Source organism: Mytilus trossulus, chromosome 12, assembly GCF_036588685.1.
Source record: "Mytilus trossulus isolate FHL-02 chromosome 12, PNRI_Mtr1.1.1.hap1, whole genome shotgun sequence".
In the NCBI taxonomy this organism is placed as follows: Eukaryota; Metazoa; Mollusca; class Bivalvia; order Mytilida; family Mytilidae; genus Mytilus; species Mytilus trossulus.
Genome location: NC_086384.1, coordinates 45712268 through 45731760, shown reverse-complemented (window position 1 = coordinate 45731760; position 19493 = coordinate 45712268). Strand labels below are relative to the sequence as shown.

At 32.0% G+C, this 19493-nt stretch overlaps 1 protein-coding gene across 1 annotated transcript in view; it reads left to right on the top strand.

Moving 5' to 3' along the window:
- The first annotated feature begins 2285 nt into the window (after positions 1-2285).
- Positions 2286-19493, top strand: part of LOC134692672 (cytochrome P450 3A24-like) — a 75920-nt gene continuing 58712 nt past the window's right edge. Inside the window, exon 1 of the mRNA XM_063553141.1 lies at positions 2286-2297. The gene's annotated coding sequence lies outside the window, so the exon portion shown is untranslated. The remainder of the gene's footprint in view (positions 2298-19493) is intronic.

The window sequence follows — 19493 nt, the reverse complement described above, 5'->3', positions numbered from 1 at the left end:
ATTTAAGTGTCCTTCTAATTTAGAAATTATCCATGAATATTTTAATAGAGATATGCCTTGATTTAATATTGATACTAAAAAAATAAACTATTAAAAATATCTGTGAAATTGTTATTTGTTAATTTATTTATTTATCAATGATATGAAGTAAAACGGTAAATTTTGTTTGGATTGTGATGATCATTTATATGAATTATGTTTTTTTCATATTATTGGTTAGCAAAATAATATTTCGATCAATTAAAACATATCGCACTTGCTTCTAGATTTTAAAAAAATCTTAAGTATGATCATTAATGAAAGCGAAAAAAGTTCGCATTTACCAGCCAGTAGGGTTTAATTTTGTCAAATGAAGCGAAGAGAAGTTAATAATGAGTTATTCATTTGCAAGTGAAAAGTACGAACTCATTGAATCCGTATTCATGTGAACTTCAGTTTAAATCCTTACCGAGGGATAGATGACGAATGAAGTGTGTGCATTCGGTTATTTACTGGAAAAATGTGTACATTGAGAATGCAACAAACGAAAATCATTGAATTGTAATTTGACCCACAAAATATCATTATTTTACTAGTAATAGTCGACTAACTTGCATGTAATGGCAATTCTTGATTTGTAAATAATAAAACTTCGTTATTATAATGATGAGAGTAAATAAACTGATCATAGGACTTAAATTTGAAACTTACGTCAGACGTGCGTTTCGTCTTTTCTAAAGACTCATCAGTGACGGTCGACAAAAGGCCAAATAAAGTACGAAGTTGAAGAGCTTTGAGGACCAAGAATTCCTATAAGTTTTGCCAAATACATCTACGGTAATCTTTTCAGGAGGCAGAAAAGCCTTAGCATTTGCAAAATTCTAAGTTTTGTTAACCGTAAATTTATTATTATGAACATATCAATGATAACTCAAATCAACACAGAAGTGCTGACTACTGGGCTAGTGATACTCTTGGGGACATAAATCTCCACCAGCAGTGGCATCGACCCAGTGTTTGTATATAAACTCATCACAGATACCAAGACTAAAATTGTACATTTACGCCAGACGCGCGTTTCTTCTTCAAAATACTCATCAGTTACGCTCGAATCAAAAATGTTTAAAAAGGACAAAAAAAATACGAAGTGGAAGAGCATTGAGAACCAAAAATTCCTAAAAGTTATACCAACTACAGCTAAGGTAATCTATTCCTGAGATAGAAAAGTCTTAGTATTTCAAAACTGTAACATGTTGTTAATACGAGTACGTACCAGTGTATCAATGCGAAAAGCTGTAAAAAAAACCTAATCTGAAATTCAGATTCGCTTTCAGGGTTGAGGAGTAAGAGATTACATCGTACATAATTATTTGGGATTATCAATAAATGCATTCGTTATAGATACCAGACTTGAAGTGTACACGCCAAACGCCAGTTTCGTCGACGATAAAACTCACCAATGAAGCTCGAATTAAAAAAAGGCTAATAGAGTACAAAGTTGATTACAGTAATATATGATTGTAATTTAATCATACAGCAAAGAAAAATGCTACAGAAATTGGACAAGAAGATGGTGTTTTTGAATATTAGATGCGAAACTTACAATTCTATAGATCTGCATTTTTGACATTTTGATGTAACTTGAATTGTCATTTATATCTTACTTTATGCGTCGGAATATTAGAGGTCACTAGAATGTCAGCAAATTTGAAAAATCTACTTTAGTTTTTTCAGTAGAAGGCTTTGTATTATAGATTGACAACAACAAATTGTATGGTTTATGGGGAAACTGGAAATTCCACTTACAATGAAGTTTAAAAAATATAGATATTTTTTGTCATTGTTAGTGCAAACACGTAGTATCAAATTATGTCTGATTTTAAAACAATCTATAATATTGAGAATGGTAATGGCAAATGTGTAAAAGAGATAAAATCCGACCAAAAAACAGAAAACAGACAAAGACAACCAATGAATTTTCAATACAGCAACAAAAAATTCCGGCACAAGGAAACATGCTTCAGGTTGCCCCTAAACAAATATAAAAACGAAAAACCTCAGAGTAGTTGGATATTTAGGTTAGCGTTTGTTTTGCTAATAGAAAAATCTCGTGAAAATGCGTGTTAAAAGTAAATAAAAAAAAACCCGACCTTCAAGTAAAATTCAAATTGGAAAGTCCCTTATGAAATTAAACCAGATGCTTGGCAGAATGCAGCGTTATACAACCACAGAGTTCGAACCCTGAACAATTGGAGCAAGTATGGACACAACATTCAAATTTGATACAGCTCTGAATTTGGATTGTGATTAAATACTTGACACAACATAGGTTTTTGACACAGAATGAATGTGGTCTAAGAACTTAAAATTAAAAACTTAAACGTTTTGAATTGGACATTTACCTACGATCATCCAATATCCAATATCTTAGATTCAGCATATCAAAGAACCACAAGAGTTCATTTTTTGATGAAATCAAATAACGTTCAATTCGGACCCTTTAGACCTCAATGTGGACCAATTTGATAACCGGGCCCAAATATCAAACATCTAAATACATGGTACGATTCAGCATATATCAATGAACCCCATATATTCAATTTTTGTTGAAATCATACAAAGTTTTAATTTTGGACCCCGATTTGTACCAACTTGAAAACTGGGCCTTTATTAAAAAATCTTTATACAGGTTTCTTTGATAAAATATTTCGTATTTCGTATTTCGTATTTCATTTTTGAATTCAACATATCAAAGAATCCCAAGGATTCAATTTTTGTTGAAATCAAACAAAAATTTAATTTTGTACCCCAATTTTGACTTACTTGAAAATTGGGCCTATGATAAAAAAATCTTTATAGATATAGGAAGATGTGGTGTAAGTGCCAAAGAGACAACTCTCCATCCAAATAACAATTTAAAAAGTAAACCATTATAGGTTAAAGTACGGCCTTCAACACGGAGCCTTGGCTCACACCGAACAACAAGCTATAAAGGGCCCAAAAATTACTCGTGTAAAACCATTCAAAACCATTCAAGCCATTCAACCATTTATACATGTTAAGATTCAGCATAGCAAATAATCCCAAGAAATTTTTTTTTTAAATCAAACAAAGTTTAATTTTGGACCCCGATTTGGACCAACTTTAAACCTGGCCTTGAAGGCATAAAACTTTGCTCAGTGCTCGGAGTACAAAAACTATGCTCGAAACATGAAATACAGCAATTTGAGTGGTTGATTTTCGAGTCTGAGTACAAAAATCATGCTCGAAAGTTTTATGACCGTGAGGCCTGGGCTCATAATAAAAAATCTAAGTACATGTTAAGATTCAGCATATCAAAGAACCCCATATATTCAATTTTTGTTGAAATCAAACAAATTTTAATTTTGGACCCCTATTTGGATCAACTTCAAAAAAACTGGGCCTATAATCAAAAAATCTTTATACATGTTTAGATTTAGCATATCAAATAATCCCAAGGATTCAATTTTTGTTGAAATCAAACAAAGTTTAATTTTGGACCCCGATTTGGACCAACTTGAAAACTAGGTCCATCATAAAAAAAACTAAGTACATGTTTAGAATCAGCATATCAAAGAACCCCAAGGATTTAATTTTTGTTGAAATCAAAAAAAGTTTAATTTTGGACCCTTATGACCTTAATGTAGACATATTTGAAAACGGGACAAAAAATTAAGAATCTACATACACAGTTAGATTCGGCATATCAAAGAACCCCAATTACTTAATTTTGGGAAACAAAGTTAAGTTTTGGACCTTTCGGGCCCCTTATTCCTATACTGTTGGGACCAAAACTCCATAAAATCAATCCAAACTTTCCTTTTATTGTCACACACCTTGTGTTTAAATTTCATAGATTTCTATATTACTTTTACTAAAGTTATGATGCGAAAACCAAGAAAAATGCTTATTTGGGCCCTTTTTGGCCATTAATTCCTAAACTGTTAAGACCAAAACTCCCAAAATCAATCCCAACCTTCCTTTTGTGAACATAAACCCTGTCTTTTAATTTCATAGATTTCTTTTTACTTCATCTAAAGTTATAGTGCGAAATCCAGTGTGTCTTCGGACGACGACGACGACGACGACGACGACGACGACAACGACAACGTCATACCAATATACGACCGCAAAATTCTTTTGTGGTCGTATAAAAATCAAAAGCTCAGACACATAAAACGAATGGAAACTAATGCATAGTTAATCAATATTTAGAGCAATAGTTACTTGATCGTGAGGAGGCAGATCGTTACTTCTACCAGTAGTTGAGATGTTCAGATGTCAGAATCCTGATGTAAGATTGTCATTTTAGGTAACATTAATAAGGCTGAAGTAATTTGTATATTGCAATGCCCCCGTTTTGATTAAGCTGGGCACTAGTATCGTATTAGCATCTTCGTAGGTATTCTTTAATATTTGTAGTGTACCAGTTTTGTTGGTTAATTGGGACAAAAATAAACGATTATTTGACACAGTACGGCCTTTCATAACAAATAAATCACATACCGCTTAGTCAGTCATAGAAGGCCAAAATATATCAAATGTAAAAGTATTCAAACGAGAAAAACAAATGGCCATATTTATGTTAAAAAACGAATGAACATCCACCGCAACAAACGACGATCCGGAAATACAGGCTCTTGATGTATGACAGACACGCAGATAATATGTTAGGTTTATATGAAAATGAAAAGATGTTTTATAACTGCCAATGAGACATTTTTTCGCAAGACACCGAATGACAGAAATTAACATATATATGTCACCGAATGGTGTTTAAGGTAGATCATATGTAAATGTTTTTTGAGACAGAATTTTTTTATAATTTGCAAAAATGAAGATTTTAATATGCTTTTTTCAAAAATATAAAAAAAAGTATAGGTCACCGTGCTATTTTTGAAGCTATGAGTCGTTGAAAATTGCCTACATTTGGTAAGTTGTTCATTAAAAAACATAAGAGTGGATACAAAAAAATCTATGAGATAGAATTTTGAAATCAATTGTGAGAAGATAGGTTTCATAATATGTTTTAAGAAAATAAAAAGAAAACATGGTGTCACCGAACTTGTTTTCTTGCCACAAGTAAAAATAAAAAATTTCCTATTAGCCCAGTATACATTTTGTACTAAAGGAGTTATCTCCCCTGAAATGGCTCATTTTAAAAAAATGATTTTAATAACCAAAAGGTTGATATTTGTTAAAATATTTTGAATAAAACAATAAATTAACAAGTTTTCTCTATATAAATAAACTGTCTAACCATTAAATTGCAAATCTGTTTCCAAATTTGCTGATTTAGGCAAATAACTAGACCAATTTTATACTGTGATTGTACAATCCAAGATGGCGGTATACCATAAATCTACCTTAACAATGAGCAAAACCCATACAAGATAGTCGGCTATAGAAGGCAACAATTGACAAATGTAGTACTCACGGATTTTATATATGTACGAAAAACAAATATGTTACACTACACAGTAACAAGCGACAACCAATGAATTACAAGCTCTTGAGTATTGACAGGCACATGCAGATTGTAGCGGGTTGAACTAGTTTGAAGGTGCCAATCATCCCCTAATCTGGAACTGTTGTGACCTGGTTTTGGTTCTCTTAACCGATTAATGACTTTTGAACAAGGGTATATATACTACCGATATATGGTAGCAAATGTTTTTTTTTGGTCTGATGAGTTTAAATAGAAGTACATATATAACAAAAACAAATCGTTGACGTAGCAGGATACTTATACATCTCCACAAAAATGACACTAAGCATAAATCTGAGAGTTCTCACAAACATGTTTTGGAGATAATGTAACAAAAATGACAAAAGTTGGCGTAAACAAGAAAGAAGAGATACATGTACCAGCAGAGGTATCAATTCAGTAGAACATGAAGTAATTGCATCAAAACATAATACCAGCCATAAAGGCATAATATAATCTAAAAGAACTTTAAGTATAGTCAAAACTTGATATGAAATCGCCCCTGGTTTTCATTTCTTGGAATGTAGCATTACTGGTGAATGTTATTTCAGAAAGCAATTTTGAGTGAACATATTATATTGTTTCAATAAAATGATATTTGTATATTCTTGCAATTGTACGTAGTACATTAGTAAGATCTTTATTTTTTTTGTTTTCAATTAATTTACGTCATCCAACGTCCTTTTCGACAGTTCAATATATTTGATTGGGTGAGCATATTAAATTCAAATGTGTTAAAATCAAATGAATGCGTTCATTTGATGTACGTCAAGATAAAAAATCTTTTCTGATTTTCTTTGAAAATTGCTTGTTTTCACTAAACTCAAGCACTCTAACTGATGCTAAGTGTCTCTGCATACATATATATCACTTTAAAAGCGTATTAGATTGGATCAAATTAAAACAATATAATTTTTCTTGACACTTAGTGACAGCTCAAACTCAATATTATTGCCAACTTCTATCCAATAATGTTGATAAATGACTAAAGTAGGTCACGTAGAAACTTCAGTACGAGTGCTCGTATGATGTTTTTCTGTTCGATTAATGTCTCTAAATAAAGACGGTCTCCCTTGTGCTATTTGGGTTTCCATTGAAGTTTATCACTATACATTGTTAAAAAGCACAACACATGTACACACTTAAGCATAAAGGATTTACTAATCATCAGTTGAAACAAAACACAAACAATTGCTAGTTAAAAGTCTAACGAAACAAACAACCGATCTAAAAGAAGTAGTACTACTCACAGCTACTAAAATCTAGGTCTGAGCAAATTACACATGTTACATGTAATAAATCAATCAAGGTTTCCCATACAAACTTCTGTATGTTTTATGAGCTGTTATCTGTTTGACAGTCCGTTTTTTTAAATTTCACAGCAAACAACGGTTCAGAAATTATTAACACCATTTCCCAACTACATTGTCAATTTTATAAAAAATGGAGGCGAAAACCATGGGGTTCAGCAAAGATTACACTCAAAGATATTCAAATTGTCCTTTGGTCCAAATATATTTCCCTACTCAACTATTGAAAATTAAATGTATGGAAGATAATAAAAACATTCATAAGCAAATATACATATTAAAAAAATAGACAGCTTAAATAGAAAGGAAGCAACGACAGTAGGACGATCAAAATTAGGAGGGTCGATTGTTCTTCCCCAATGTGTGTCATGACTCTGAAAAAAAACATAACTGCATGCGTTAAGTAGAATCATACTTTTAATATATTGATGCTTAAGTTCTAAGACGCAAACACACATAGAAAAATGCAAAACAAAATTGCTTACGCCTACATTTTTACTGAATTGGTTCAACCCTTGCTTCCGAAAGACAGCGTTTATTCAAGATGGAGTAATAATGGAACGCTTGATCATTTTTGTGCAAATTTAATTTTATTTATTATTTTAGCCGGGTTCAAATATTACATTTTTGAATGAATAAATGTCCAGCTGTCACGGCTGTTAAAAGTTGATTCCTGATTTGCAGGTTTATTTTATAAAAGCTTTTATGCGGTATACAAAATAACTTATTAAGGAAACCAGGTTTAAAATGTTGTATGTCATACGCTCATTTCGTCTACTAAAGACAAACCAGTGACGCTCAAATCAAAGCAGGTAGAAAGTCAAATGACATACACATTAAAGTGTTTATAAATAGCACGATACTGTTTCGGCATATTTTCATGGAATAACAAGTAGGTAACTAATTTTTACATGTTTTATACTTAGGTACAGCAATATACAGTGTTGATTGAAATTTTGGTAATAATGAAGGTGATCTTTTCAGATTTGAACGTTAGTGCGAAAAGGTTCCTTTTTTTATTACTCAATACAAATGAGCTTTTAATGTGAAAATCAATATCAAAATTTCTGTGTAGCAACATAACAAAACCAGAGTAATGAGTTGATACGAAATTCTATGCATAAAAAAAATCAGACAAATACAAAATATACAGCCTCTGATGTTTTTTAAACCTAATTATGTGGTCATTGTTCACTCTTACCAAGAAATTTACAATTTTTGCTAACTCTTATTATGTTTTACTTCAAACAACATTATCTACATTAAAGGACCACCCTGCTGTTCTTGGAAAGATGTGTATCTGATTCATTGTCATCTTTGTGAAACCTTTGGATGAGGTTCTTTTAGGTTCAATTATGGCATTGAAATTCAACTGTATCATAAAACTTCAAAGGGGCTATGACTGTAATTTATAGTACTTTATTTCAAAACCATACTACAAGGTTATCCAAAACCTTAATGGAATACATGTACATTTTATGCTATATAGACATCATATTTTGTTTATTGTCAAAAAGTCCAATTATACTGAATCACTAGTCACAAATACTTTCTGTGTCAGGGGAGGCGGCCAAAGGGAATCATGTTAAACCAAAACTGTTAAACATTATTGAAATTTTTACAAAGTATGACTAAAGCAGAAATGGAAACATACCTCACAAATACAGATACAAAAAGCAATTGACTTGTATCCTGCAAAGTTTCGAACTTGAAAGCTGTAAACTCGCCAAAAGTTAATAACAATCAGCACGAAGGGTTTAGTTTATGTCAACTCAAAGATATATTATCATACATATCACTACATGTGTATGCATATGATATTCTTAAATTGAATTTTTAATGTCAAATATTTTAATAACCATATTGAAAAGACAAAACACAATCGACTGCGTTGATCTCCTCACCTCATCACAACATAAAATTTCAGACGTAAACACGACACATATGATATTACAATTTAAGAGCTTGAAAGAATAGGGGAGAGGCCTCTTGATAATTGTGTTCGATAACAATGAAGCAACTGCTAACCAAGAAGAGAGTCGACTTTAGAAACGAATTTATACTAAATGTTCAACGACAATCTATTTCAAGTTTGCATATATCATATTTAACGTCGTGAAAGAAACAATAAAAGTGGCGATGTAATGGTCCTTATCAAATCAGACTTTTGATTAAGTTGAAGAACCTATTTGGAATCAGACAAGTTGGAAAACTTCTGTCTCTAATTGTATATTAATGACCAGAAATGGGCCATCATGGGAAATGATAAAATTATAATACCGTTAAAAAAAATATTATCGAGAGCATGCAAAAAAGCATTATGAATGTTGTAATATTGCGTTATAGCTTTTGATATCTTCAATATTACAAAAAGCAAAACAATCAATAATCTATGTCGTGTTTACAATTTTTACCCTTTGATATCTTACAAAAAGTTGTAAATTAAATGGGAATGATATCATTGGTTGTGTGACACTCATTTATACCTGTAGATACATTATATATGTAGCTCTATTTTTTGCAAGTGACGATGTACATGAATTTGAAGACAGATCAATTCAAGTCTCCAGTATCATTTCAGAAAGGAAAACAGATTATTGTCATTTCTAGTATATAACTCTCCATCCATGTCACGATTTGTAAAGGTAAACCATTAAAGGTCAAATTGCTACCTTCAATACGAAGTCTTGGCCTAAACCTAACAGCAAACTATGAAGGACCCCAAAATAACTAGTGTTTAACCCTCAAACAGGAAAACCAACGGTCTGATCTATATAGAAAACACGATAAACGAGAAATATTTATGAACCACATCAACAAACTACAACAACTGAACATAAGGTTCCTATCGTCCAACAGATGCAAACAAATGTCGCAGGTTTAAACGTTTTATTAGGTACCAACCTTATCTAACCTTAAACAATAGTGTAACGTAACAACACAGAAAGACCCACTATAATAAAAAAATGAAAGTTGCTGTGTTTTTTCATTTCTAATGCTTGTGTGAATAACTTGATTAGTGCTATGTGTTTTCTCTTTTGTTATTTTACTTCCATTATTGTGTTTTATGTTGTTGTACCAGTTTGTATGATTCGGTTAAAAGCAGCTTTCTGTAGCTAAGGTATTATATTATATATCTGTATGTAATCTAAACAGAGTTTTCGGATATTTGTACAGAGTAAATAAAGACAAGAGTAGTATACCTCTGTTCGAAATCCATAAGTCGATTGAGAAAAAAAAACCAAATAGGTGTTACAAACTAAAACTGAGGGAAACACATCAAATATAAGAGAACTACGAAACAACAAAAAACACAACCCGAAAATGTAACTCACACAGTAACGTACCTTAAATGACTTTTCACATAAGTTAAAAAATCGACAAACAAAATTGCTCAACCTTGGATGTCGATAATTGCTATTTTTTTCATTTGCGGCCATATCGTAATATTCTGAGGTAAAGTAATTAAAAAATTTGTTTGGATCTCCCTACAATTGCTTAATGAAAATTAAAGATTAACATCTGTACCTTGCAAAATTTGTTCACTTTAGATATTGTTTATTGAATTGTTAGAATATACTAAAATATCTTCTTCTTTCTTTCTAATGTTCATAGTACATGGCCTTCTATGCTATTTAAATGCTGTACGTGAATGATTATCATTGAGATTAATTATGAAAGTTAGCTTTATGTAACTACACTTATGAAGTTTATTTGGGGTCTTCAATGCTCTTCAACTTTGTATTTGTTTGGCTTTTTAACTATTTTGATCTGAGCGTCACTGATGAGTCTTATGTAGACGAAACGCGCGTCGGCGTATAAAATTATAATCCTGGTACTTTTGATAACTATTTACATTCATCTTAGCAAATTTCAATACGAAAAAGATCAAAACGATTTAACAAAAAGAAAATTGTATTATAAAAAAACATGTTGATTATTGCAAACGTTTACATTGCTAAGTCTTTTGAACAAGACATAAAACATGACCAGGAATTGACTCACTTATACTTGGAAAGATTTAGATATACCAAACAATTGATTTCGTTAGTACTTTAATGATAATTTAAAATTTTATCTTTCAATTTATAATTACATGTACCAATTTCGAAATGATATTCAATATTATGTTTTCTCGACAGTTAACAGGATAACATTAATAACTAACATTAAAAGTATTCGTTATTTGGTTAACCGTTTACAATAATCTCGAGGTATTGTATTTTGAGAGGTAACGTATCAACGTATCGGTAACAGTCTTGTCTGTCCTTTTAAAACATGATTTGATAGCAATGCTTAACACTTGGTCAGAGTTAGATCATTCGTATCTTTAAGGAAAAGACAGTTTTGAACTAGTTGTTGCGTTGTACATAACAAAAGTACTATGGCGAATGAAACCAGTAACATCTGCTCGGCCTTACAGAGTACCTGTGCTCATCCACCAGTGTGTTAATGCTATAAAGTGTTTTCTTACTACTTTTTTAGATTTCCTTTTGTTTGAGGGTTGGGGTGGAGGAGGTTTTGCCGTGCAGTTATGTTCTTAATGGAATTATGATTTTGTTTTGTCCCTTTTTCGCATTTTCTTTAATCTAAAACTACAATTTCATTTAAGCCACATATATATGTTTTCAAACTTTATTTCATCAGGTTTACTTCTAGATTTACAAGTGCAACATAATATAAGTAAAAATAATAAAGTACCTCTTAAATTTTACTTTAATTAGAACTTGCAATCATCAGTGACGTTTTAAACGATGGTAAATAACAATTATACATTAGAGTCTGCATTAAACCTGTCAGGTTCTATATAACAAACAACGTATTGTTGAAACCGTGTTATCATTTTAAGCAGTATTAATGAGAATGTTTGAAATTCATTACTAACAAATTGACAAAGTGAATGAAGATATATGAGATAGGAAGATGATTTTTCAAGCATTGTATTATTTTAGAGTTATAATGTATTTTTTTCTAAAAAAACAGAGGACTGAAATAGTAAACATTAAAAACGCATTTCGTGACTTTAAGTGTATGCCTTATTTACCAAAGTCGGGTAAATTTTATTCTCGTGTTTATATAGGTGCATATATAATCGTTACTATTGAATATATATATAGTGCATCAAAGCCGATTTGTTATTTATGAGCTCTACAAATATGATTTCTATCTTAATTTCCTCGATAAGCCAGTATTGCTAACTTCGATGCTACGGAATAAAGAGCTCTTAGAAATAAAAATTTGGTATCTTTCGCCCCTCTTTTACTGACACACTCAATGACTTTTACAGGTGTTCGCGCTACATACATTTTTCTTTAATCGCAGTCGCCATCTCGTCCAAATGAACTTATCAACATATCTAATTGATGTATGTATGATTAAGACAGCTTATCTGTGTTCCCACAGCCTGGAGAACTTGAATTAGCTTTACATAAAATTGCATATTATGTCTTTGATTGGTCCAATACGTCAACACAGCTTAAATAACATGGACCAAGACATCTCCAACATTGATACGTTTGACCCATACTTATAAAGTCATATAACAGTTTGCAGATGAAAAAAAGAAAACACACTTGTTTCTATAATACAAAATGATAAAACCCAACATCACATATGTAGTTGGACTTACTCAATCATGAGTCAGATGATACCAAAGGAATACTAAAATCTCATAAATGGAAAACAACCTGACAACGTCATGTTAATAGCGAGAATAGACAAAAAGACTGTAGTCTACAAAACAAAGCTTTAAAAACTAAAAGACTGAGCGATACGAACTCCACTAGACGAAGTGGTTACATGAGGTGATGGAGAGAGTATTGAAGCATGTTCTTCTGCGCATGTGGTACCGGTAGTGTACCACATGACAGACAACTTCGGTGATGTCTTATTTCAGGAAGAGTATCCGTCGTTATCTCTGCAAAGAAATATTCCATAGCAGGTAACGACTGTGGATTCATTTATTTTCGTGGATAAAGCAAAACTTGTATGTTCGTGGATATTTAATTTCGTGGTTTTGCACACAAGTCTGTAGAAAATTTGTCATTTATTGAATTTATTCCGTGGTTTACCTGGTACCACGAAATATACGGAAATTGGTATGCATCAAATAATCATGAATCCACAGTAACTAAAACAAAATTTCAATTGAGATGAATGTTGCTTCCGTAAATGCAACAAAACTCTATTGAGGCAATAATGAAATAAAATTAAAAAAATAATTATGCTACCAACTAATTTTCTTTGAAAGACACGGTCAGTCATTTTAAATTCAAGATGTCCATTTATTAGAAAACATGTGGTATATTTTCAAAGACCAAGACTGGTGTGACCGTCTCTATTAATTCTCATCTCGGTTAATTAATGTATATAATTTGTGGTGTTTAGTTATGGTTAACGAGAGTGCTTACTGCTACAGACGTGAACAATTGCGTAAAATATATCTTACATTTCACTTTAATTAGGACTTGCAGTCTCAAGAGACTCGTCAAAAGGTGGTGAACTACCATTAAGCGTTAGAGTCTTAATTAAACCTGTCTGGTTCAATATAACAAGCGACGAATTTAGGAATCCGTAATATTATTTTAAGCAATATAATTGACACTGTTAGACCTACATTACTTACATCGTGACAGAGTTAATGAAAACTGATGAGACCAGAATATGTTTATTTAACACTTAAAATTAAATATCTTAAATGAAAGATGACTGAAATTGTTGATATACACAATGCCGCGCTATGTCTTCCAGGTTACGCTATACTAGTATTTATAATAAACAGATTAAAATTATGAGGACAACTAAAAGATAACGCGAACTACATTATATCTAAGAGTACTGCAAACACATCAGATTAGAAAACTAAAAAACTGAACAACACGAGCCCCACAAAATAGTGGATTATCTGAGGTGACCCAGAGTGTTAGCATGTTCTTCACGTAGGGTATCGAAAGTCTTGCACATAATGGTCAACTTTGGTTATGTCTTCTTCAAGAAGGAGTATCCGTTGTCATCTAGGAAAGAAACATTTCATAACGGACAACTAACTAATACGAAATTTTTATTGAAATGAATTATTTAACCACTAGGTTTAATACTGCTTCCGTAAAATTCTATCAAGGAAATAGTTCTTAGATATCGTACTTACTTATTTTACGTTGAAAGACATGGTCAGTTTTTAATATCAAGATGTCCTTCTATTATAAAATTCAGATGTACTTCTTTTAGAACAATTGTGGGATTGTTTTCAAAGACCAAGCCTTAGTGTGGCAGTGCTGATAAATTCTTATCTCAGTAAATTAAATTGATGCGACTGTCATACAAGTGAGAGGTTTACCGCTATAAAATCTGGTTCAATCCACCATTTTCTACATATGTGGCATATGGCAGTTATTGTTGTCCATTCGTTTGATGTGTTTTATCATTTGAATTTGCCATTTTATTAGGGACTTTACGTTTTGTTTTTTCCTCGGAGTTAAGTATTTTTATTTATTTTTTTATTTTTAATAGATAAAATTTGTGATGTGAAGCTAGGGTTAACGAGTGCTAACTGCTACAGAAGTGAATAATGGTGTCAAACAGGTCTTACATTTCATTTTAATTAGGATTTGAAGTATCGAGAGACTCTTCAAAAGGTATTGAACTACCATTACGCTTTAACGTCTTAATTAAACCTGAGAAAACGCCTACTACATTATTTCTAAGAGTACTGCAAATACAAATCGTGGAAATATCATCACAAGTGGTAAGGTTTATATAATGAAGAAGTGCAAGATTCTAACGGGTACAAACTCATTAGTCGAAGACGAACTGACAATACCATTACAAAAAAACGCATCTAAAAACGTACAAAAATAAAAAAAACTGTCTATAGAATACAACATTAAAACTGAGCTACACGTACCTAAACGAAATCTTGAGTTGATTTCAGGTGTTTTGGAAGGGTAGCATATGTAGTTCCACATTTGGCATATGTCGTGTTGCTCATGTTGTTCCACATTTGTCATATATCGTGTTGCTCATCATGCTCATGAAATTAGAAATTTATGATAAGTCTCATTAGGTACTCAAACATATATCGAAAAAGAGGTACATCGGTTTTGATTTCATTTGTTATAAAATCCAAACTGTGTAATCCAATGTGCTGTCTGTGTTTTGCCACGTAATAATTTTTCGAATCAACCAGGTATGACAGTTCAGGCGTACATTTTTTTTGAATTCCTCTCAGTATCAGTTTTAAAGTATGCCAAATGAAAAGTCTTTTCCGGAGATCTCACAATCTCTTTTCATTTTAACGTAGTTAATTTCTGACATTATAAAAAAAATATCTGAAAAATAAACAACAATATTTCATTTGATAACATTCAAAAAGTCCCATGAAAACGTGTTTCTGCGATTAGAAATTTTCATTTGATACAGATAAGTACAGATTACGTAGAGCTTGTTCTAAACCAATAGCAACTCATGAAAACAATCATTATATGAAACAGTACACTTTTAATATATATAATGAATTTAGTGAAAGACGTCATTAATATTAAAAAAAAATGAGTTGCATGAATGCTAAATTAAAAGTATCGACATATTGTGGTACGGTGAAGTACATATATCTAATATTTACTATGGTTTTAATTTCCTGATAAACAAAATCTATATTTACACCAATAAAAACAATATTCAAAGAGTTTATTCCACTGTTGAGTAGGTAATCTTGTAGAGGATTTTTCCTTTCGTTCATACAAATTAATATTTTGTATATTTAAAATTACAAGTTCCGCCAATTTCAAAACCAAATAGTAAAATATTTTATTTTAGGATCACAAATATGTACATTTGAATCAAATATCGTCCAGATCACATTACCCCCCCCCCCCTAATTTTAAAACATGCTTCCATAGCTCTATGGCATATTTGTTTATACTGCACTCGTTAAATTAGAGCAGTCAAACTATATTGACTGTATATTTTCATGTCATATAGTCACTCACTTGATATCACTGTTCCTCTGGAATATCTAAATAGAAGTTGCAGGAACTATACTGAAATATTCATTACGACCTCTTCAACCTGTCTTTGTTTCCAATAAAACTGAGAATGAATATGGAGAATGTGCCTACGAGACAACATGTTTACAACGAAGTATTTGACGACTCAAACTTTTTTCTTTTACAATTGTTGGAAAAACATATTTCACCTGTTAATGTATTTTTTCTTAAAACCTATTAATCGTTTTGTTTTATACTTATTGTTGATATATCAGTCCATACTCAAACGAATTCGTTCACCATCGAATGGTTTCTGCAGGTAAATTTCATTGTGTTGTACATTTTTCGCCGCCAGATATGAGGCCTTTTTAAAGAGTGATTCTTCCCAATATTTAAATCAAATCAATAACCATAACACATTAAACAACAGTTGAAAATATCTTTTTTTAAACACAGTATAAAATTAATAATTGTGTATCGACTTGCTTTATCAACTATATAAGGATTCCGTCTGAAACAGCTCATTTTCATTGTTAATGTTTTTTAGGGCTTTTTGATTTTGTCATGTAGTATTTTGTAGTCTTTTCGTGGTTCCTCGTTTTTTTCTTCATTTTTGCCGGCCTCTTTGATTTTTGAATTTGAATTCTCTATTTGGCATATTCCGACACTTCTTAATCAGTTTATAGCATGCGGATATAAATATAATATGCGGATAGTTATGATTCCGGTCAGTGCTATCATGCTTCCTTCCATCCCATATTGAGTTAAAGTTATTGATTGAGGTAGTTTACCATGAATTTGTTGTTTCATCAGCTTGTGTCTATTACGATGTGAACTTAAAATATTTGCCAAAATGAAATAGGGTTTGACCCAGATATCGCGGTTCACTGAAAATAGAAAAGTGACAGTGCGAGTTGGTCATGGTGTCGCCTTGGAACTAATTTTTACTTCTATGGCATTGTGCTTAAAAGAGAATTATTATGATTTTATAGAGAGTCTAAAAAATAAACAGCTTAACTGCATGTACTTTTAACATCTACTTTTACAAATAATTTGTTAATGATAAAAACTTTCATTAAAAAGGAGTAAATAAAAGTTCAATAATGTAACAGGATAGAAATAATTGACACGAAGCTGGTCGACTTCCTGTAGACTTTTAAGAAATAGGTCACAAATTACATTTTTATGAAAAACGTCTCCAAGTCAAATTAAAAAAAGGTGAGTAAATATCAAAGTTATTATATATTAAACATGTTCCTTCGTGTTAAAATCGTCTTACAGCCGATAATTGTTAAATATATACATGTAATGTTATACATAATGAATCTTTTGGGAGATGTGAGTTTTGTCTATTATAGAGAAATGAGATGAAAATCGAATATCTGAAAATAAAAATAAATGTTTTTATCATTCAATTAATAACCATTTTAGTCTAGTAGTGATACAAAAATGGGTCAGCTAGTAACAGTTTTATATGTTCTATTGTTAACTGATCAAGCTTGTAACTAAAGGTTCATGTGGACCATAAGGCTAAAATGACTATATTTTCACCTCAAAATTTACTATGTGTACAGACAAATCTATGCATCTGGAAAAGTTTTAAGGCATAGCATGCCCTAGATAAATAGAATACCAATGCATTGTATGATTTAGAAAATTCATAACTTAACTGTATTTTCCCGTCCACTTTTTTCGTCCCTGCAGAAGATGACGAAATAAACAAATAGTTGAGTTTCCCTTGATATGGTCCACTCAGGTACACAGTTTAAATACCAATTATTGTCAGGTATCTATTGTCCATCTAATGTCCATGTCAATTAAAAACGGTCACTTTAATTATTACCCGTGGGGAAGTTCTCAAACCTGTTTCCCAACTTAGTTTATTTTGGCGCCTTTTTGAGGAATGGAAAAAGTGTACTGCAAGAACGTGGTAAGTTTTTATTTTTCTCAAACATAATATATATTTAATTTTTTTTTATCTAAGGCATGCTATGCCTGAATTATTTTACAGATGCACAGATTTATCTGTACTCAGAGTAAATTTTGAGGTGAAAATACGACCATTTTATCCAGAGGATCAATAAAATCAACGGTACCAATTTTGTTGCACCAGATGCGCATTTCGACAATACATGTCTCTTCAGTGATGCTCGTGGCCAAAATATTTGAAATCCAAAGCATATATAAAAGATGAAGAGCTTTAATCCAAAAGGTCCAAAAAGTATAGCCAAATTCGTGAAAGGAATCAGAGCTTTGCATGAGGGAGATACATTCCTTAATTTATTATAATTTCTAATATTTTGTAACAGCAAACTTTAATAACACAAAAAAATCCGTATTTTCATGCCAGTACCGAAGTACTGGCTACTGGGCTGGTGATACCCTCGGGGACTAATAGTCCACCAGCAGAGGCATCGACCCAGTGGTAGTAATAAAATCAACGGTACCAATTTTGTTGCACCAGATGCGCATTTCGACAATACATGTCTCTTCAGTGATGCTCGTGGCCAAAATATTTGAAATCCAAAGCATATATAAAAGATGAAGAGCTTTACTCCAAAAGGTCCAAAAAGTATAGCCAAATTCGTGAAAGGAATCAGAGCTTTGCATGAGGGAGATACATTCCTTAATTTATAATAATTTCTAATATTTTGTAACAGCAAATTTTAATAACACAAAAAAATCCGTATTTTCAAGCCAGTGCCGAAGTACTGGCTACTGGGCTGGTGATACCCTCGGGGACTAATAGTCCACTAGCAGAGGCATCGACCCAGTGGTAGTAATAAAATCAACGGTACCAATTTTGTTGCACCAGATGCGCATTTCGACAATACATGTCTCTTCAGTGATGCTCGTGGCCAAAATATTTGAAATCCAAAGCATATATAAAAGATGAAGAGCTTTAATCCAAAAGGTCCAAAAAGTATAGCCAAATTCGTGAAAGGAATCAGAGCTTTGCATGAGGGAGATACATTCCTTAATTTATAATAATTTCTAATATTTTGTAACAGCAAATTTAAATAACACAAAAAAAAACGTATTTTCATGCCAGTACCGAAGTACTGGCTACTGGGCTGGTGATATCCTCGGGGACTAATAGTCCACCAGCAGAGGCATCGACCCAGTGGTAGTAATAAAATCAACGGTACCAATTTTGTTGCACCAGATGCGCATTTCGACAATAGATGTCTCTTCAGTGATGCTCGTGGCCAAAATATTTGAAATCCAAAGTATATATAAAAGATGAAGAGCTTTAATCCAAAAGGTCCAAAAAGTATAGCCAAATTCGTGAAAGGAATCAGAGCTTTGCATGAGGGAGATACATTCCTTAATTTATAATAATTTCTAATATTTTGTAACAGCAAATTTGAATAACACAAAAAAAAACGTATTTTCATGCCAGTACCGAAGTACTGGCTACTGGGCTGGTGATATCCTCGGGGACTAATAGTCCACCAGCAGAGGCATCGACCCAGTGGTAGTAATAAAATCAACGGTACCAATTTTGTTGCACCAGATGCGCATTTCGACAATACATGTCTCTTCAGTGATGCTCGTGGCCAAAATATTTGAAATCCAAAGCATATATAAAAGATGAAGAGCTTTAATCCAAAAGGTCCAAAAAGTATAGCCAAATTCGTGAAAGGAATCAGAGCTTTGCATGAAGGAGATACATTCCTTAATTTATAATAATTTCTAATATTTTGTAAC